Consider the following 19,376-nt stretch of genomic DNA (forward strand, 5'->3'; position numbering starts at 1 on the left):
AGCTAAAAAAGATTAAGAAGTAATCATTAGCATTTAACACATTTTCTTCACTAGATTCAAGTACCCTCTTGTCCATCAGAGCAGCACCATAGTTGTTCCGGGCAACCTCCGGCCCCAACACACAGAGCTCCCTGGAGGTTTCTAGGGACAGCTCTGCGGCCTCATATATTGTTTCTAGGGGAGACAGCATACCCTGTTTAGTGGTCACCTCATTCAATTCAGAACTTTGTTCAGCTGACACAGGTGTATACACAGCAGCAATATCATACTCATCAATAGACATCACATCAACAGATTAATTTTTAACCCTTTCCTACCCACTACACAGGGCACTGCAATGAGGCAAGTCTTTTTTCACACAGATGGTAGGTCTCTCAGTTGGGGTCACTCCCATAGCAGTTTGGGTAAACACACAGTCAGTCTTCCTCATGACTTTTCCATCAACAGTCTTACCCAACAGCGTAACAGGTTTTGCCATCTTCATTTGAGTACGTTGACTTTCTTCTGCTACACTTCTACTGGCCAACTCCCCCAGGTGGCCACAGGATGAAATTACAGCAGGCATCTCCCTCTCTTAACCACTTCCTGTCTGCCCTATTGCAGTAATACTGCTACAGGGCAGCATGGGTGCACAAAATCATGTACATATATGTGATTCGCTGGCCGGGGGGCACACGCTTCCCCGCCAACCAGTGGGTAATGTGATGCGGTCCCCAAGGGATGAATCATCAGATATAGGCCAGTGATGTTCAGCCTAAATTGGATGATGGATCCCTGGCCTATTAGGGATCTTCTTGTACCTGTGTACAGGAAATTATGACATCTTCTCTCTCTGGGCACATTCCATCCCAGAGAGAGCAGACACAGTGAGTAAATCAGCACACTAACACACAGAACACTTTCAGGTCACATTTAACCTCTTGATGGCCCCCCAGTTAACCCCTTCGCTGCCCTGTCACCAGTGTCATTAATACAGTCTACAGATTTTTTTGCTAATCACTGTATTAGTGTAACCGGCGACTTCAGATAGCATTAGCGTCAGTTTGTGCCCCTCCCAGATAGTGTCAGAATGTATGTCAACACATCAGTCATCACATTTAACCCCTTGATTGCCAGAAATATGCTAACATACCCAATAAATCTCCAGTTTACTAGTATAGTGTCTGAATGGATCAATATCAAGATTAGCACTATACCAGCGTTCACATTAGTATAGTGTCCCCAAAAAAGCGAGATCAGCCCTGGCACCTGCATTTAGCCCCTACGCTAACCCCCTGTTCCCCAGCAAGTGCAGTGTTAATAGACCACTGTCACTTGATACATTGAACACAAAACCGCAGTGTTCGCAGAATCAGGCCTGATTAGCACTTGCCAGAACATTTTCTTGCAGAGGTTCAAGCAGTCCTTGAAAGGCAGGTGCTCTTTTTCCCGTGAGTTGCACTAGGTACCTATAAATTTAGTGGCCAAAAAGTCAGTGAAATAAATTTAGTGGCCAAAAAGTCCAACTAAAGGTACTCTAGTGAAGAGGCCTACAGGATTCTGAACATGTCAGGTGAGAGTGAAGGAGAAGACACTGAAACAATCAGCCTCAGAATACGAACCTGTAGACAGAGGCAGAACCCTGACAGATGCTCAGATGATGGAGAAGAGATCTCTGCTAAGATCGGGAGTACCTGACCCCGTTCCCAGGTTGCTGAGGTGTTACAATTGCATGATGATTCTCAAATGCAGCAGAGTGCCAGTACTAGTGCCGTTCTAGCTTTTGGTGAAATGGAGAGCACCAGCGGCCTAGTACATCCTGGTCTTTCACATACCACCACTGCAGTATCACTTGTTGACGTGGCGAGTCCCATAAGTGCAGTACAAGCTGGTGAGGTGGCGAGCACAAGTAGTGTCCCACAGTCACCAAGAAATTGCACACAGGCCCGTAGAGCCTCTAGTGTCCTTCCGAATGTGCTTGCAAATACTGATTGGCAGGCCACAAGTTTTTCAGCACCCGTACTTCCCCCATTCACTGCCCAACCTGGAATTCAGGTGGAAACAGCAAATGTAACAACTCCGCTTGATTTTTTGGAGCTGTTTTTTATGGAAGATCTGTATGCATTGATTGTGCATCAAGGCAATTTATATGCACAACAGTTTATCCCCGACAACCCAAATCCAAACCTTGCCAGACAATTCGCATGAAAAACCATTACAGTTTCCAAATTTAAAGTTTTTTTGGGCCTAACCCCTCAACATGAGTGTCATGGATCCAACCCACATGCACACGCCCACAGCGTCTAGCTAACCGAGGCGCGCATGTCCAGCCGTGACTTGGGGTAAAGAGGGAATGACGGAGACTTACTTTGAACATATAAGACTGGTCTTGGTACACTTTCACAGCCTGCACTACCTCTGGCCACCACTAGAGGGAGGCTCCACTCTAATCCAGCTGGCTGACCACACACAGGCAGATACGAATCTTATATACAATCTGGTGCACTCTAAGGGTTGGGCAGCAGTTTAGCAATTGGCACACCCTTCTAGGATTCTACAAGCTAGAACCCCAGTGTTAATCACTCTTCCACTGTCCACACACCCCCAAACCAAACACACAAGGAATGGTAGCTTGCCACCACCCAACAGTTTGTCCTCAGACTGGTCTGCTGGGCAACCACACACACACAGATCTTCGTCTTGCAGATCTGCTACTTTGCAATCTGCATGCAATATGCCATCACGCAATGCAATTGCATACAGATAGGTAATGAAATTGACCGAGCATATAAAGGCACTAACATACAATACAATCTAATTTCTCCGAAGATATGAGCCCGAGCTTAAATACACAGAAGTCACTTATTCATTTTATGATTTAATATCCCGAAAGTGGGCAGTGCATAAAATATGTACAAAGAAAAAACAATTACAGAAAATCAAAAAGACACAAAATTGGCTATTTACTATAAAATAAAAGGAAATAAAAACATAAATAAAACTTTTACAAAGAGTTATCCTGCAATTGGAGCAAGTCAGAGAAAGTCTGCGATTCGCCAGTCAAATAGAACTGGCTCCGTATGAATCACCCCGTCCATATCTCAGGGTCCTCAATTTATTGAAATATGGAGGTAGGCTGGACATTAGCCCTTGGCCAATCAACCCTGAGGGGTGTTCCTGTACCAGCCCACAGGACGTTCTGGGTTCTGAAGTGCCCAAAGTCGATTGGACCAGGAACTGTTTGAATCACCAAGTCAGGGATAGAATTTCCGACACCAGCGCATCAGTCCGATCGCGACAGTATCAATCGCTGTTCAGCTGTCACAATCAGGCGCCATGTAACCATTTTCTGCATTTCTCTGGGATTCCACAGGGGCTACAAATACAGTTTTACATGCAGATGTAACCTGCAGTGTGTCCAATCAGAAGGAAGTATTTTCATCTCTCTGCAACTAATATTTTAGCTTTTATGGGAGATGAAATATATTCCTTTGATCTGTGGGTATAAGTCATAGCTGACAGACAGATCGGAGCCTTCTCCTGGTCTCCTGCTGCTTCCCGAAGCCAAAATAGCCTGAGCTCTTCTTTTATTATTTATTTTCTTTCAGGTACATTCACATCAGTCCCTAACCCTCAAAGGGTGTACAATCTAAGGTCCCTAACTCACATTCATACATACACATACTAGGGACTATTTAGACAGGAGCCAATTAACCTTCCATCATGTCTTAGAGTGTGGGTGGAAACCGGAGCACCCGGAGGAAACCCACGCAGGCACATGGAGAACATGCTAACTCCAGACAGGTGGTGCCGTGGCTTGGATTCGAACCAAGGACCCTAATACTGCTAGGCAGAAGTGCTAACCACTTAGCCACTGTGCTGCTCAAGACTTCAAGACCTTTAGACTTCAAGAAGCTGGCAAAGTCTGGCTACATAGGTGACAATGTTTTATTGACATCTAGGTGTCACCTCCAGCCTAGAAGCTGCTCTGTCCTTTCAGATGCTAATTGGTGAACATGTGTCTCTGACTGAATACTGAACAGTTGTCTTTAATAACATGGAATTAAACTAGACCTATGATTACATATTTCTACTGATCACCTAACATCTCAGCTACCCGAATCTTACATTTATGTTACAATGGGCAGTACTAAAAAAAATGAATTGAGGTTGTATTGGTCCACAGACCCGATTCTTCATTTGCTGTGTTCTCTGTTGCCTTGGCAAGGCATAGATATGAGAATATAATTTTATGCATTTTAATGACAATAAACTGTAATCCTCGGGGTGACCCTGAATTTGACTGGCTCCACAAAACTTGGCCCCTCATAAATCACCTTAACCAAAAATTTGCAGATGTCTATACTGTGCAGCAAAACATCTGCATTGAGGAGTCCCTCATTAATTTTTCTGGCCGCCTTGCATTCAAACAATTTCTCCTCAGCAAGCGTGCCAGATATGGGGTCAAGATGTAGAAGACCTGTGAGAGGGCAACAGGCTATACATAAAAGTTTCGGATTTATGAGGGAAAAGATAGTCACGTGGAGCCCCCCGGATGCCCAGACTACATGGGGAGCAGTGGCAAGATAGTTTGGGACTTGGTGACATCCTTTTTCCATATGGGGTACCACTTATACGTGGACGATTTTTAATCAAGCGTGCCACTATTTAGACATTTGTACAATCTTGGAACTGGCGCATGTGGTACCGTGTGACCTAATGTGTGCCCACCATTAGAAGTGGGTGGATGCAGGGCGGTATATTCTAATGGTGGGCATACCACACACTTTTTCTGGCAGAGATTTCTTCTCTTTTTTTCATTCAGTCCACAGGCTGCATACAAAAAAAAGAACAGTGAGAAACACAAGTATTTGAACACCCTGCGATTTTGCCAGTTCTCCCACTTAGAAATCGTGGAGGGGTCTGAAATTCACATTGCAGGTGCATTCCCACTCTGAGAGACAGAATTAAAAAAAAAATTCAGGAAATCACATTGTATGATTTGTAAAGAATGTATTTGTCTTGCACTGCTGAACATAAGTATTTGAACACCTAAGAAACAGCAAGAATTCTGGCTCTCAAAGACCTGTTACTGCGCCTTTAAAAAGTCCACCTCTACTCCACTCATTAATCGAACTTAGTAGCACCTGTCTGAGCTCTTTAAAGACACCTGTCCACCCCACAGTCATTCTGACGCCAACTACTACCATGGGCAAGACCAGAGAGCTGTCAAAAGACACCAGAGACAAAATTGTAGACCTCCACAAGGCTGGAAAGGGCTACAGGGCAATTGCCAAGCAGCTTGGTGAAAATAGATCAACTATTGGAGCAATTGTTAGAAAATGGAAGAGGCTAAAGACGACTGTCAGTCTCCCTCAGACTGGGGCTTCATGCAAGATCCCACCTCGTGGGGTATCACTGATGATAAGAAAGGTGAGCAATCAGCCCAGAACTACAAAGGAGGAGCTGGTCAATGACATGAAGAGAGCTGGGACCACAGTTTCAAAGGTCACTGTCGGTAGAACACTACGCCGTCATGGTTTCAAATAATGCATTGCATGGAAGGTTCCCCTGCTCAAGTTGTCACATGTCCAGGCCGTCTGAAGTTTGCAAATGACCATCTGGATGATCCAGGGGAGGCATGGGAAAAATTCATGTGGTCAGATGAGACCAAAGTAGAACTTTTTGGTCTAAACTTCACTCGTCGTTTTTGAAGGAAAAAGAAGGATAAGTTGCATCCCAAGAACACCATCCCTACTGTGAAGCATGAGGGTGGTAACATCATGCTATGTATTAAGGAGAGGATGAATGGGGCCATTTATTGTGAGATTTTAGCAACAACCTCATTCCCTCAGTCAGAGCATTGAAGATGGGTCGTGGCTGGGTCTTCCAACATGACTACGACCCAAAGCACACAGCCAGGATAACCAAGGAGTGGCTCTGTAAGAAGCATATCAAGATTCTGGAGTGGCCTAGCCAGTCTCCAGGCCTAAATCCAATAGAACATCTTTGGAGGAAGCTGAAACTCTGTGTTGCTCAGCGACAGATCCGAAACCTGACAGATCTAGAGGAGATCTGTGTGGAGGAGGGGGCCAAAATCCCTGTTGTGGTACAAACCTGGCCAAGGACTACAGGAAACGTCTGACCTCTGTAATTGCAAACAAAGGCTTCTGTACCAAATATTAACACGGATCTTCTCAGGGGTTCAAATACTTCTGTTCAGCAGTGCAAGACAAATAAATTCTTTAAAAATCATACAATGTGATTTCCTGAATTTTTTTTTTAATTCTGTCTCTCAGAGTGGGAATGCACCTACAATGTGAATTTCAGACCCCTCCATGATTTCTAAGTGGAAGAACGTGCAAAATTGCAGGTTGTTCAAATACTTCTGTTCCTCATTGTGTATACCCAACAAGTACCAGCGATGTACTGGTACATCACTGGACTTTGAATGGTTATACCAGGATGATGCCTACAGCTGCAGGCATCATTCTGGTATAATTTTTTTCAGCTGGCGATCAGCTTTCATGTAAAAGCAATCATAGTGGCTAATTAGCTGCAGGATTGCTTTACAAAGCAGAAGGAGATGATCCCCCCTCCCACGCTGCCTTCCATGACCTTCTCAGGCAGTCCCATGCCATCAGGGGGAACCTGTGAATGCAGTCGGTGTTTCTGCCAGCTGGCCATAGAGCTGATGGAGACCAATCATCTCTATAGCCTAAGAAATCGGAAGCTACAAGCATGTCATCACTTTAGTTTTGCAGGATATAAACAGCGCCATTTGTAAATTGGGAAAGCATCTGATCACACTGATCTTGGTGAGATTAGATATTGTAAGGGCAGAGGAGATATCTAGAGTCTGATAGACCCCAGATTTCTCAAAATAGAATATATGACAATGCCCATTGAACCATTGAAGTTATAGGGGATGTTTGCATTCCCTGTGATAGCATTAAAAGTGATTAAAAAAAAAAAAACATAAAAGGGACAGTGTGAATTTTTTTTAAAAAAATCAAAATAACATAAAAAAGTACCCTGCCCCCCCCCCACACGCATGCGCGCACCTGCGTTCGTGAGCGTTGACCCTGTGCCAGTATGGAAAGAGCAGTTGCACCATGCATGTGAGGTATTGCCATGAACGTCAAATCAAGGGCAGTAATTCTAACACTAGACCTCCTCTGTAAATCTAAAATAGTAGCTTGTAAAGGCTTTTAAATCGTTGCCTATGGATAATAAAACGTATGCAGTTTGTCTCCATTGCACGGGGCATGCGCAGTTTTTAAGCATGTCATGTTTGGTATCTATTTACTCGGCATACCATCATCTTTTATACATTACCAAATAATTGCCCAATATATTGTGCTTTTGTGCATTAAAAGTAAAAAAAGTGTATTCTTTTTAAATTGCGTATGAAAAATCGCTGTGCGAGTACTATGTGACATAAAAAATTTCAGCAACCACCATTTTATTCACTAGGGTGTTTGCTTTAAAAAAAATTTCTAGCAAAAAATACAGATTTTTTTCATGTGAACAAAAAGTGTCAGAAAATGCTTGGACTTCAGGCGGTTAGAAGAGTGAATGATGTGTGGCATAAACTTCTAATGCTGGGCATAGAATACCCCCACCCCCAAAACAACCCCTTGTTGGAAAGTACACACCCCAAACTATTTGCTGAGAGGCATGTTGAATCAATAGAAGAATTTATTTTTTTAACACAGGTTTTTTCTTTACACAAAATTGTCACTGAAATGATGTATTGCTCACACATGTCATGGGTATATGTGGAATTACTCCCCAAAATACATTCTGCTACCACATGTGAGAGATGTTTTGGTAGTCTAGCCAAGGACAGGACCCCAAAATACAATAAGCACTTTTAGGCTTTTAAAGGGCTTTATTTCCTCATTACACTTCCTGACTACCTATCACAGTTTTGGAAGCAATTAAATGCCAGGATAGCACCAACCCCCCCCCCCCAAATTACCCATTTTTGGAAAGCAGATACCCCAAAGAAACATGGTGTGTATTTTTCAGATCTAGTTTGTTGCCACAAGTTTTTGGAAAACAAAGAAAGAAAACAAAAACATATTTTTTCTTTTCTTTTTTTATATTTCAAAACCTTGTGAGAAAAATAAGATCTGCAAAATACTCACCATGCCTCTTTTTAAATTCCTTGGGGTGTCTACATTTCAAAAAGGGGTCATTTGGGGGGTGTTGGTGCTATCCTGGCATTTCACGGCCTCCAAAACTGTGTTAGGTAGCGAGGAAGTGAAATGAGAAAGTTACGTACCTTTAGGCTTTCAAAGTGGTCATTGGATTTCAGGCTCCTGTGTGTGGCTAGGCTCCCTAAAAGCCTCACACATGTGGTACCCTCCATAGAAGTAGCAGAATGTATTTTGGGGTGTAATTCCACATATACCCGTGGCTTGTGTGAGAAATATACCATTTAATTGACAACTTTGTGTTAAAACGAAATACAAAAATGGTTTTGTCATTTTCCAAAAACTTTTGGAAAAAATAAATCTTTCATGGACTCAACATGCCTCTCAGCAGATAGCTTAGGGTGTCTACTTTCTGAAAAGGGGTCATTTGGGGGTGTTTGCACTATCCTGGTATTTTAAAGGCAAATTTGTCTTTATTGTTTTGTATAAATTTAACAAGCAGAGCACAGGAAAATAAAAAACAAGTACAACTCCAGTATCAAAAGAAAAACATCAGAGAGGTAGTTATGATCCATGGGGATAAATAAAAATAGTGCAAACATAGTGCAATATAACAGCGTGAGGAAAGGTTTAATAACCGATATCATGGAGGTATAACATAACAAATTGCCAGGGGGGTATCCCCTGGCGCAGTGTATGGACCAATGTGAAAGAACTCTGCATAACCAAGATGGTAAATTGTAATTGAGGAGAAAGAGAAAAGGAAGAAGAAGAAAGAAGAGAAGAAAGAGAGAGTGTTATGATCCGCCAGGTGGTGCCTCAGGCTGCCAACTGACAGACCTACCCAGAGCGTGGGGTCTAAGCCCGGGCTGTGCTTTCACCAGGGCCCCTGATGGTGGGGATGGACTTGTAACAGACCCGGGCCAGGTCACGACCTCCGAGCAGGCCCACCAGTGGCTGAGGAAGCCTCCGGGGACGTATGCAGTTACCGGGAGAGCCAGATGTGAAGAGGATGGCGGCCCTAGCAGGGTGGTAACGGACCGTGGTCCCGTGGGGGTAAGCAGGGTACCGAATCGGCGGGCAAAGAGTAGTCAGGTCACACGCAGGATCAGCAGGGTAAGTCAGTCCGTAGAATGGTCAGACAAGCCGGGGGTCAGAATAGGAGAAGGCAGAGTAGTCAGGGCAATCCAGGTCAATCACAGGAGAAGGCAGTGTAGTCAGGGCAATCCAGGTCAAATCACAGGAGAAGGCAGCGTAGTCAGGGCAATCAGGGTCACTAGAACGGATACAGGAACTCAGGATCACAGATAGCCCTTGCGGCCATCTGTGACAGTGCAGGGCATCTTTAAATAGTGCGCCCTGCACTGTCATTGGCCGGCCAGGACGCGCCCCCGGCTGTCATTGGACGCCTGAGGCGCGCCCGCGGCTCCTACTGCGCATGCGCGGCGTCCTGTCAGCCGCGGCTCGCCGGGACCTAGTGCTTGTGTCCCGGCGTGATCTGCCGCCAGTGCGCATGCGCAGGGGGAGAAGCCGCGATCCCTGACCCTGGAGCCACGATCCCTGACAGAGAGAGAGAGAGAGAGAAAAAGAGAAGGGGGTGTGGAGCGGGGACGGCAGTAAGCAGCAGCGAGATAGCTGCCCATGAGTATTACGTGGAAGCAACCTTGATGTACATAGCACGGCATGAGACATATTATTATTTATTATTATACAGTATTTATAAAGCGCCAATAGTTCGCTCAGCGCTGTACATTACAAAGGGGGACAGAACATGTGACAGAACAGTAGCAATACAATGCAAAACATGAGGGGATTGAGGGCCCTGCTCTTTCCAGCTTACAATCTAGGAGGGAGGGGATAGTGGTACAGGAGGAGATAGCTGTGGGGGATGGGGTGGTAGGAAGAGTGGAGGAGGTTGGCAAGTTAGCAGGGGGTGGGGTAGGCTTCCCTGAAGAGGTGGGTTTTCAGGGTGTGCCTAAAGGAGGGGAGAGTAGGTGATAATCTGATGGGTTGGGGCAGGGAGTTCCAGAGGATAGGTGACACTGGAGAAGTCTTGGAGGTGGGCATGGGAGGAGGAGACCAGGGAACTAGAGAGAAGGAGGTATTGTGAGGAGCGGAGTGTGCGTGCTGGGCGGTACTTGGATATTAGGTCAGTGATGTAGTTCGGGGCAGTATGGTGGACAGCTTTGTACGTCAGTGTTAGGATTTTGAATTTGATCCGTTGCGCAATCGGAAGCCAGTGGAGGGATTGGCAGAGGGGGGTGGTGTAGATGGAGCCGTTGGAAAGGTGAATGAATCTGGCTGCCGTATTCAGGATCGACGGAAGCGGGGATAGCCAGCAGCGAGGCAGGCCAGTGAGGAGGGAGTTGCAGTAGTCGAGTCGTGATATGATGAGGGAGTGGATGAGCTGTTTAGTGGTTTCTGGGGTTAGGAACGTGCGGATTTTGGCGATGTTGCAGAGGTGAAGTCTGCATGAGTTAGTTAAAGATTGGACTTGGGGCTGGAAGGATAGGTTGGAGTCCAGAATGACAATAAGTACTCTGGCCTGCGGGGCGGGTTTGATGGTGGCGTTGTTGGATGTGATGGAGAAGTCAATGGGGGGGGGGTGTTCAGGCTGGGGGGAAGACAAGAAACTCGGTTTTGGAGAGGTTCAGTTTAAGGAAGTGGAGCGACATCCAGTCTGATATGTCGCTCAGTAGGTGTGTGATTCGGGCGGAGACCGAGGGGGTGAGGTGGGGGGTTGAGAGATAGATTTGTGTGTCGTCGGCATAGAGGTGGTAGTTGAAGCCGTGAGAGTGTATGAGTTGGCCAAGGGAGGAGGTGTAGATGGAGAAGAGAAGGGGCCCAAGGACAGAGCCTTGAGGGACCCCAACAGAGAGGGGGAGTGAGGGGGAGGTGGTAGCATTATAGGTAACGCTGAAGGAGCGTTGTGACAGGTAGGATGAGAGCCAGAATCTCTGAGGCCCAGGGAGTGTAGTTTTTTGAGGAGGAGGGGGTGGCCGACTGTGTCGAAGGCCGCAGAGAGGTCAAGGAGTAGGAGCACTGAATAGTGGCCATTAGCTTTGGCGGTTAGCAGGTCGTTGGAGAGTTTGAGTAAGGCGGTTTCGGTGGAGTGTAGGGGACAGAAGCCGGACTGTAGGGGATCGAGGAGGTGGTTGTCGTTGAGGTGAGAGCATAGGCGGGCTGAAGACTAGGTGCTCGAGGAGTTTAGATGTAAATGGGAGCAGGGAGATGGGTCTGAGGTTGTTCGGGTCATTGTGGTCAAGGGAGGGATTTTTAAGTATGGGGGTGATGTGTGCATGTTTCAGAGGGGAGGGGAAAATGCCTGAGGAGAGGGAGAGATTGAAGATGTGGGTGAGGGAGCGTAGGATGGAGGGGGAGGGAGGTCGTAGGAGTTGTGAGGGGATAGGGTCAAGGGGGCAGGTGGTGAGGCGGGCATCAGAGAGGATCTTGGAGACTTCCTCGATGGTAGTAAGGTCATAGAGTCCAAATGGCAGAAAAGCCAAAATGAGATCGAGTTGGTGGAACAAGGCACAGCTCCACTAGGGCGTAGCAGGGGCACACATATCACGGAGAGTCGTAGAGGAGGAAAAATGAAGCCAGACCGACCACAACTGCTTATGTTTATCATTAGTATCATTAGTAAACGCCAGCATCTCCTCCATACGCATGGTATCATTAAGCACGGAGACCCACATCGGAAGAGGGGGGGCAGCCGATTCCCAAAAAAAAGGTATTAACTGGCAAGCTGCGGACAGGAAGAACCGCAACAGACATTTCTTCTGTGATGCCCAGGAGCCCGGCAATATAGAAATAAGAGCAATTTCCAGAGAAGGGGTCAAGGTCTCCCCGTAGATCTCATTATACACAGCAAAGACCTGCCACCAAAAGGGTTGTATTCGATCACAATCCAACCAAATGTGGAGTTGTGTACCAACAGCTCTCTCACAGAGCCAACAAAGATCAGGTGTAGAAGGAAAAATTTTGTGTAGGGAGAGGGGATCCCTGTACGATCGGGAAAGAAGCTTAAAATTCTTTTCTTGTGAGTAGCAAGAAATAGACGATTTATGGGTGAAGTGAAATGACATGGAGCATTCCTCCTCCGACACCTCTCTACCGAGGTCCCGAGCCCAAGCCTTAGTGTAGGAAGGGAGTTCAGAGTAAAGAGCAATATGGAGCACTTTGTAAAGAAAGGCAAGGACATGTCTCGGCGGTTCAGAGAGGGAGCACAGTCGCTCAGTCTCAGAAAGTGGACAGTGAATGTTGGAGAAAGAGTGTAAGGACTTGCAAAATGAGGATAGGTGTAAAGTGGTCATCCAATCTCTAGACCCACCTTGAAGGAGCGGAAGACCCGATTGGGGGCAAATAAAGTCCCGAGCTACAGGCCAGGAAGCTCGTGAAAATGGTCCAATAATAGAGGAGCCCAACCCTTGGGGAAGGGTGGGGTTATCAAATAAGGATAACAAAGGAGAGGGGTCGGAAGATAAAAGAGCAATTACAGTATGCCTCGTTTATGCCGCAGCCATAGCACAGCTCAATTCAATGTTCAATCATGCAAGAGGCCTTACGAAAAGGTCTAGGAAACCAATCAAGTATTCGGGCCAGCAACGTAGCTCTATAATAAAGCTCAAAGTCCAGTAAACCCACTCCGCCCTCAAGTTTTGAGTAGGTAAGTAACCTGTGTTTTAACCTAGAGAACCCACGGTGCCAAATAAATCGAATCGAAAGGGAATGTAAAGAGAGGAAAAAACTCTTAGGAACAGTGATCGGTACTGTCTGAAAAATGTATAATAGCTTAGGTAAGGTATCCATCTTTAGGGTGTTGATACAACCGAACCAGGGGAGGGCTAAAGTGCCCCATGTAGCCAGACCTTTTTGAATACGTGAAAATAAGGGTAAATAATTAAGGGAATATAAAGTAGTAAGATCAGTCGAAATTAGGACCCCAGGTATGTGATGGCCTTAGGTCGCCATTGAAATGAAAAATTGGGACGAAGGTTCGCCATGACATGGGCAGGTAGAGAAACAATGAGGGCCTCTGTTTTAGAGATATTAAGTTTAAAGTTACTGAAGGAACCAAATCTACGGAATCCGTGGAAAAGACTGGGGAGGGAAACAAGTGGTTGTTGGATGTACACTAGTAGGTCGTCAGCATATAGGGATAATTTGTGGTGCGCAAGAGTAAGTATGCCCAGTATAGAGTCATTAGCTTGTATAGCTCACGCAAGATGTTCCATTACTAAAACAAAGAGAAGGGGCAAGAGGGGACATCCTTGTCTGGTTCCATTCGATATGGGAAAGGACGATGACATCATACCGTTAACAAGGACAGATGCTGACGGGCGAGAGTAGAGGGACATAATCCGAGCTAGAGTCCGCGGGCCCAAACCAATATGTTCAAAGGTAAAATGGAGAAAGCACCAATCGACGCGATCAAATGCCTTCTCGGCATCAAATGCCTTTAAATCGTGGTGTTTGATGTAAAAGATAAGATGGATCATTTTGGAAGTATTATCCCATGCTTCGCGACCCTGAACAAAGCCGACCTGGTCATGGTGGATCAAGGTTGGTAGAAAAGGAGAGAGCTGGTTCGCTAAAATTTTTGCAAAAAGCTTAACGTCCAGGTTAAGTAGAGAAATCGGGCGATAGCTGCTGCAATGAGGGGTCTTTACCTGGCTTGGAGATAACCAAAATGGTAGCAGACAGAAAGGCTGATGAAGACATGGTGGAATTGTCAATGGAATTAAATGCTCGGGCCAGAAGAGGAGCTAATTGGGCGGCAAATGTTTTGTAAAAGCGAGGGGTGAATCCGTCTGAACCCAGGCACTTACCATTTTTCAGGGCCTTAATTGCCCCAAGAACTTCCATAACTAAGAAGGGCTCCTCTATATCCACAGCATCTTGGGCATCAAGGGCAGGTAACGCCGTCTCCGCAATATATTGGGACATAGCCGACAGGGAGGAAATGGGGGGGATATCAGGATTTGTCGGAGGTTATACAAATGAGAATAATAGCGCACAAACGCAGAACAGATGTTCTTATTGTGGTAAATGATTTTAGAATGATCAGGTGCCTGGATGCATTGAATCGGACAGCGGGATGGACGGGGGGTGAAGTACACGCGCCAAGTGTTGGCCACATTTGTTAGCTAAAGAATAATGGGTATTGCGTGCTTTGTCTCGCAATAAGGGAGGAGGAATGTAAAAGTTGGAGTAAATCTCTGCGAGCGTTAGATAGTTCCACCGCAAGCACTGGGTCTAACGTGCGTTTGTGGGACGGTTCCAAACATGCAATAAGTGAAAATAATCACCTCATCTCCGCCATACGAGCCTTTTTTAGGCGAGAGCCATGTTTAATGAGAACCCCTCTAAGAACACATTTTAGGGTCTCCCATTGAGTAAGAGGGCCAGTAGTGTCCATTGTGTGATCAACAAGAAAGTCCTGGATAGTCTTCTCTATCTCCACGATACAGAGAGAATCTTTGAGTAGGATGTCATTTAGGCGCCACGAAAAATGACGAACCGACGATGGCATGCCTTGAATCGCAAGATAGATCAGAGCGTGGTCTGACCATAAGAAGTGACCAAGAGAGGATGAGGTCGGGCAATCTAGCAAGGATTGCGAGACAAGGAAATAGTCTATATGACTGTATGACGCATGAGCTGCAAGTAATAGCTATAGTTGCGCTCCAAAGAATGTTGAATACGCCAAATAATATCCACTAGGTGTAAATCATGCAAGCACGACTTAACTTGAGATAAGGTCGAGAAGGAGAGAGAAGATTTACCTGCTGAAGTGTCCAAATCTAGAGAGAGAGCAACACTGAAGTCCCCTCCAACAATGAGATAGGAACCCCCAAAAGCGGATAGCTGGGAAAGGACCTTCGTAAGAAACGGAGCCTGATCAAGGTTGGGAGCGTAGATGTTTGCAACTGTAAAATCTAAATCTTGGTATTTCAATTTAAGGAAAAGTTAACGACCAGTTGGGTCAATTAGGAAGTCCAAGACCTCCGGGTTGAAAGTATGATGAAAGGCTACCGACACTCCCCTAGACTTAGTCTGCGGATTAGTACTATGATACCACTGAATATGGTAACGATTGCAGAGGACTTCACTTCTCCGGAGTGTTAAAACCCCTACAGTTAATAGAAGAAAATTTTATCGGAGTCATATTTGGTTGTAGGGGAACAAATTGGTAAAATGTTTGACACTAAAAAAAGCCCTGCCGAATCGCCCCCAACCCCAGAAAAGAAAAAAAAAACAAAAAAGGGGGGGAAGGAGAGGGGAAAAATCGAGAAAGAAGAATAAATAAAAGGAAGAAAAAGGAGAAAGAGAAACTACTAGACAGGCAAGCTGTCAAAATAACATACAGTGTAATACTACGCAGTACACTGAAGGCCTAGGTGGGGAACGTCAAAGGCGCACGTATCTGATCCCGACCCAGGCCTCTCACAGGCAAATGGTAACATGAGGGAGATCACCCACAAATAAGGGCGACCGCCTCTTACAAAACGTATTCAATAATCCCTCAAAACAGGCATAAGTAAATAAACCCCCACCCCCAACAAATAAAAATGAACAAAATATGGCAAAAACAGAGTGTGAATAAAACAAACAAGAAAGGGCCCAAAGCCCCTAAGGCTAGGGCCAAAGGCATCCCCGTCCGTCACGGCAAAACCACAGTGGCGATACATGGGGATTAGCCACATGCCACAGCCTCAGAAAACATAAAAAACCAACAGGCACAAATATAAAGTACTGAACCAGCAGCGGTAACCATCAATAGATGTAGAAACTGTAGAAAAAGGAGTAAAGGGAGAAACCCCTCCAATGCACGTAGATAAGGGGTCATCCCTCCGGGATCTGTTGAGAGGAGGATCTGGAACGCTTCTTTTTCTTGCGATCGGACCACTGCCAGGAAGAGGATAGAGGGAGGCCAGGGGTTGGAAGTTGAAGGGACCAGTCTGGGAGGGACACCTGGGGCAGCTCAAACACTCCGAGAAATGTGGGCAGGTCTCCGAGAGTGCGAAATTGGGCAGATTTACCATTCTGTGAGGCGTGAAGCTGGAACGTGAACCGCCATTGGTAGCAAATATGTCTCGCAACATCTGAGTGAGAGGACGCAGAGCCCTACGCATGGCTAGAGTCCTGCAGGAAAGATCAGGGAGAAGCATTACTGGTACTTCGTTGAATAGGATGGTATCCTGCGTACTGGCCACACACATAATAGCGTCCTTGACCTTAAAGTAATGGACCCTGTAGAGAGTGTCACGGACAAAAGACGGATCAGGGTTTCTCGGGCCCATTGTGCGATGTATGCGGTCTACCTCAATGTAGGTGTCCTTAGGTTGCTGGAGTAGTTGAATGAAGATGGCGGTAGCTGCCGCGGCCAAATCTTTATGTTCAACAGATTCGGGTATACCCCTGATACGGATATTGTTACGGCGGTTCCTGTTCTCAATGTCATCCTGCTGGTACATGAGCTGTTATATAAGAACCGTATGGGAGTTAAGGGTCCCTTCGTGGGATTGTAAAGCGTCACACAGACCATCAGCGGTATTTTCAATCTCTTCCATACGCACACAAATAAGATCAGAAATTTCCTGCTTGTATGTGCTTTCAATACGTTTCACACATTGCTCAAAATCTGCCTTTGTAGGAAGGGATTTTATGTAGGAGTGCCGGGATTTCATGTGGGACTGCAAGTCCCAGCCATTCTCAGAGCAGAGAGATGCTGGGGAGGGGCTGCGGGATCTCTGTGTGCCCTGTGTGTGCTGTGCTTGCAGAACAGGATCCCCAGGAGGAGAGAGAGAGAGAGAGAGAGAGAGAGAGAGAGAGAGCCCCGAGGACTTACCTGCCCTTCATCTGTCAGGCGCCCTGCAGTTACGGGGGATGAGGAGGGAAGAGGTGCCGGTGCCATATTGACGGCTGGGGTGCCCGAGGCCTCGGCCCCGGCTCTGGTGACAAACCGGCTTATATTGCCGCCGGGTTGGCCCCCTGCTTCTCCCCGGGGTGTCCGGAGATGGTTCTTCCCCATGTGGGGTGGATTCGGCAGCCTGCGAGGGACAGAGGATGCCTGGATAGGAGGATCGGGTCGGGAGCTCAGCGGTAACGCTGCTACAGCTCCATGCGCCAGGCCACGCCCCCTATCCTGGTAGTTTAGCAGCTCAAGAAATATAATAGGCAGTCAGAAAGTAAAAGCTGTATAAATTCTATTATCTATACCAGGGGTCCTCAAACTTTTTAAACAGGGGGCCAGTTCACTGTCCCTCAGACCGTTGGAGGGCCGGACTAGTTTAAAAAAAAAAAACTATGAACAAATGTGGACACAGTACAGGAGATGACCAGAGACTGCGAATATACAACGGTGGCGGGAATACTGGGCCGGCCGCTCCATAAGATGCACAGACATTTCCCCCCAAGTGTGTCTTATGGAGCGAAATAGTGCCCCATCATTGGTGTCAGTGGGAAGAATCGTGCCCCATCATTGGTGTCAGTGGGAGGAATAGTGCCCCATCATTGGTGTCAGTGGGAGGAATAGTGCCCCATCATTGGTGTCAGTGGGAAGAATCGTGCCCCATCATTAGTGTCAGTGGGGGGGAGAAATAGTGCCCCATCGTTGGTGTCAGTGTGGGGGGGGGGGAATAGTGCCCTGTCATTGGTGTCAGTGGGGGAAGGGGATAGTGTCCCATCATTGGTGTCAGTGGGAAGAATCGTGCCCCATCATTAGTGTCAGTGGGGGGGAGAAATAGTGCCCCATCGTTGGTGTCAGTGTGGGGGGGAATAGTGCCCTGTCATTGGTGTCAGTGGGGGAAGGGGATAGTGTCACAACATTGGTGTCAGTGGGAGGAATAGTGCCCCATCATTGGTGTCAGTGGGGGGGAATAGTGCCCCATCATTGGTATCAGTGGGGGAAGGAATAGTGTTCCATCGTTGGTGTCAGTGGGGGGAATAGTGCCCCAGTATTGGTGTCAGTGGGGGAGGAATAGTGCCCCATCATTGGTGTCAGTGGGAGGAATAATACCCCATCGTTAGTATCACTGACACCAATGATGGGGCACTATTCCTCCCACTGACACCAATGACACTTAACTTGCTGACCCCTGTTCCAGCATACCTGGTTGCAGCAGCACTATCAGCACGGCACACTTACCTGTCAGCTGTCCTTCTTCACTCCAGCCTCTCCCTCCCTCGATGTTCGCGGGGCCGCTCGGCTCCACCTCCTCGCAGGTGATTGGCCGCCTGTGTGCCTTTCCTGAGCTACAGTTCTGGCGCCCAATTATTGGTGAGGAGGTGGAGCCGAGCGGCAGCGTGAACATCGAGTGAGGGAGTGGCCGGAGTGAATGTAGGAGCAGAGCTTCCTGGACTGGATTATCGTGGGACTGGGACCGGAGCCAGGTAAGATACAGCAGCCCTCTGCCCGCCCCTGTACTTAGTGTGCCTTCCTCGTGGCAAATACACCCCTGCCGGCAGGCCGGATAAATGTCCTCGGCGGGCCGCATGTGTTGCTGGACGTAGTTTGAGGACCCCTGATCTATACCATAGTTTGTAGATGCTATAACTTTCACACAAACAATTAATATGCATCTAATGGATTTTTTTTTTACCAAAGACATGTAGCAAAATACATTTTGGCAAAATTTATGATGAAATTTTTGTTTTTTTGGATAATTGTTATGACTAGAGATGAGCGAATCGAAGTATCCGAAGTGGAATTCGAGTCGAATTTCGGAAAAATTTCGATTCGTGCCGAATCCGAAAAACAGCCTAATTCGGACGCGCGAATCGAAATTTTTCCGAAAATGGCGGCTGACATGTGCGGCGACGGAGCGGGGATGTCGGGGAAGGCGCGCAGACAAGGCGCGCTGCCCCATAATGCATTCCTCAACGACATGTGATCGCATCAGCCAATCAGCAGCCAGCCAGCCAGCACTGTGTAATGGTCGAGGTATATATAGCGGCCATTTTGGAAATCTTCATTTGCCTGCAGTCATTGAACAGAGGCAGACCGCTCTGTACTAGGGACAGGGACAGAGTTAGGGCCACAGAAACGAGAATTGGGGACAGAGAGAAGTTACTTAGGGACAGAGAACCATTACTCAGGGACACAGACTTGTTAATGAGGGCCACAGAATCGTTATTTAGGGACAAAGAAACGCTAGTTAGGGCCACAGAATTCATACTCAGGGACAGACAGAATTGTTACTCAGTGCCAGAGAATTGTTACTTAGGGCC

Source organism: Staurois parvus, unplaced genomic scaffold (assembly GCF_062004578.1).
Source record: "Staurois parvus isolate SC_StPar_1 unplaced genomic scaffold, SC_StPar_1.0 ptg000706l, whole genome shotgun sequence".
Lineage (NCBI taxonomy): Eukaryota > Metazoa > Chordata > Amphibia > Anura > Ranidae > Staurois > Staurois parvus.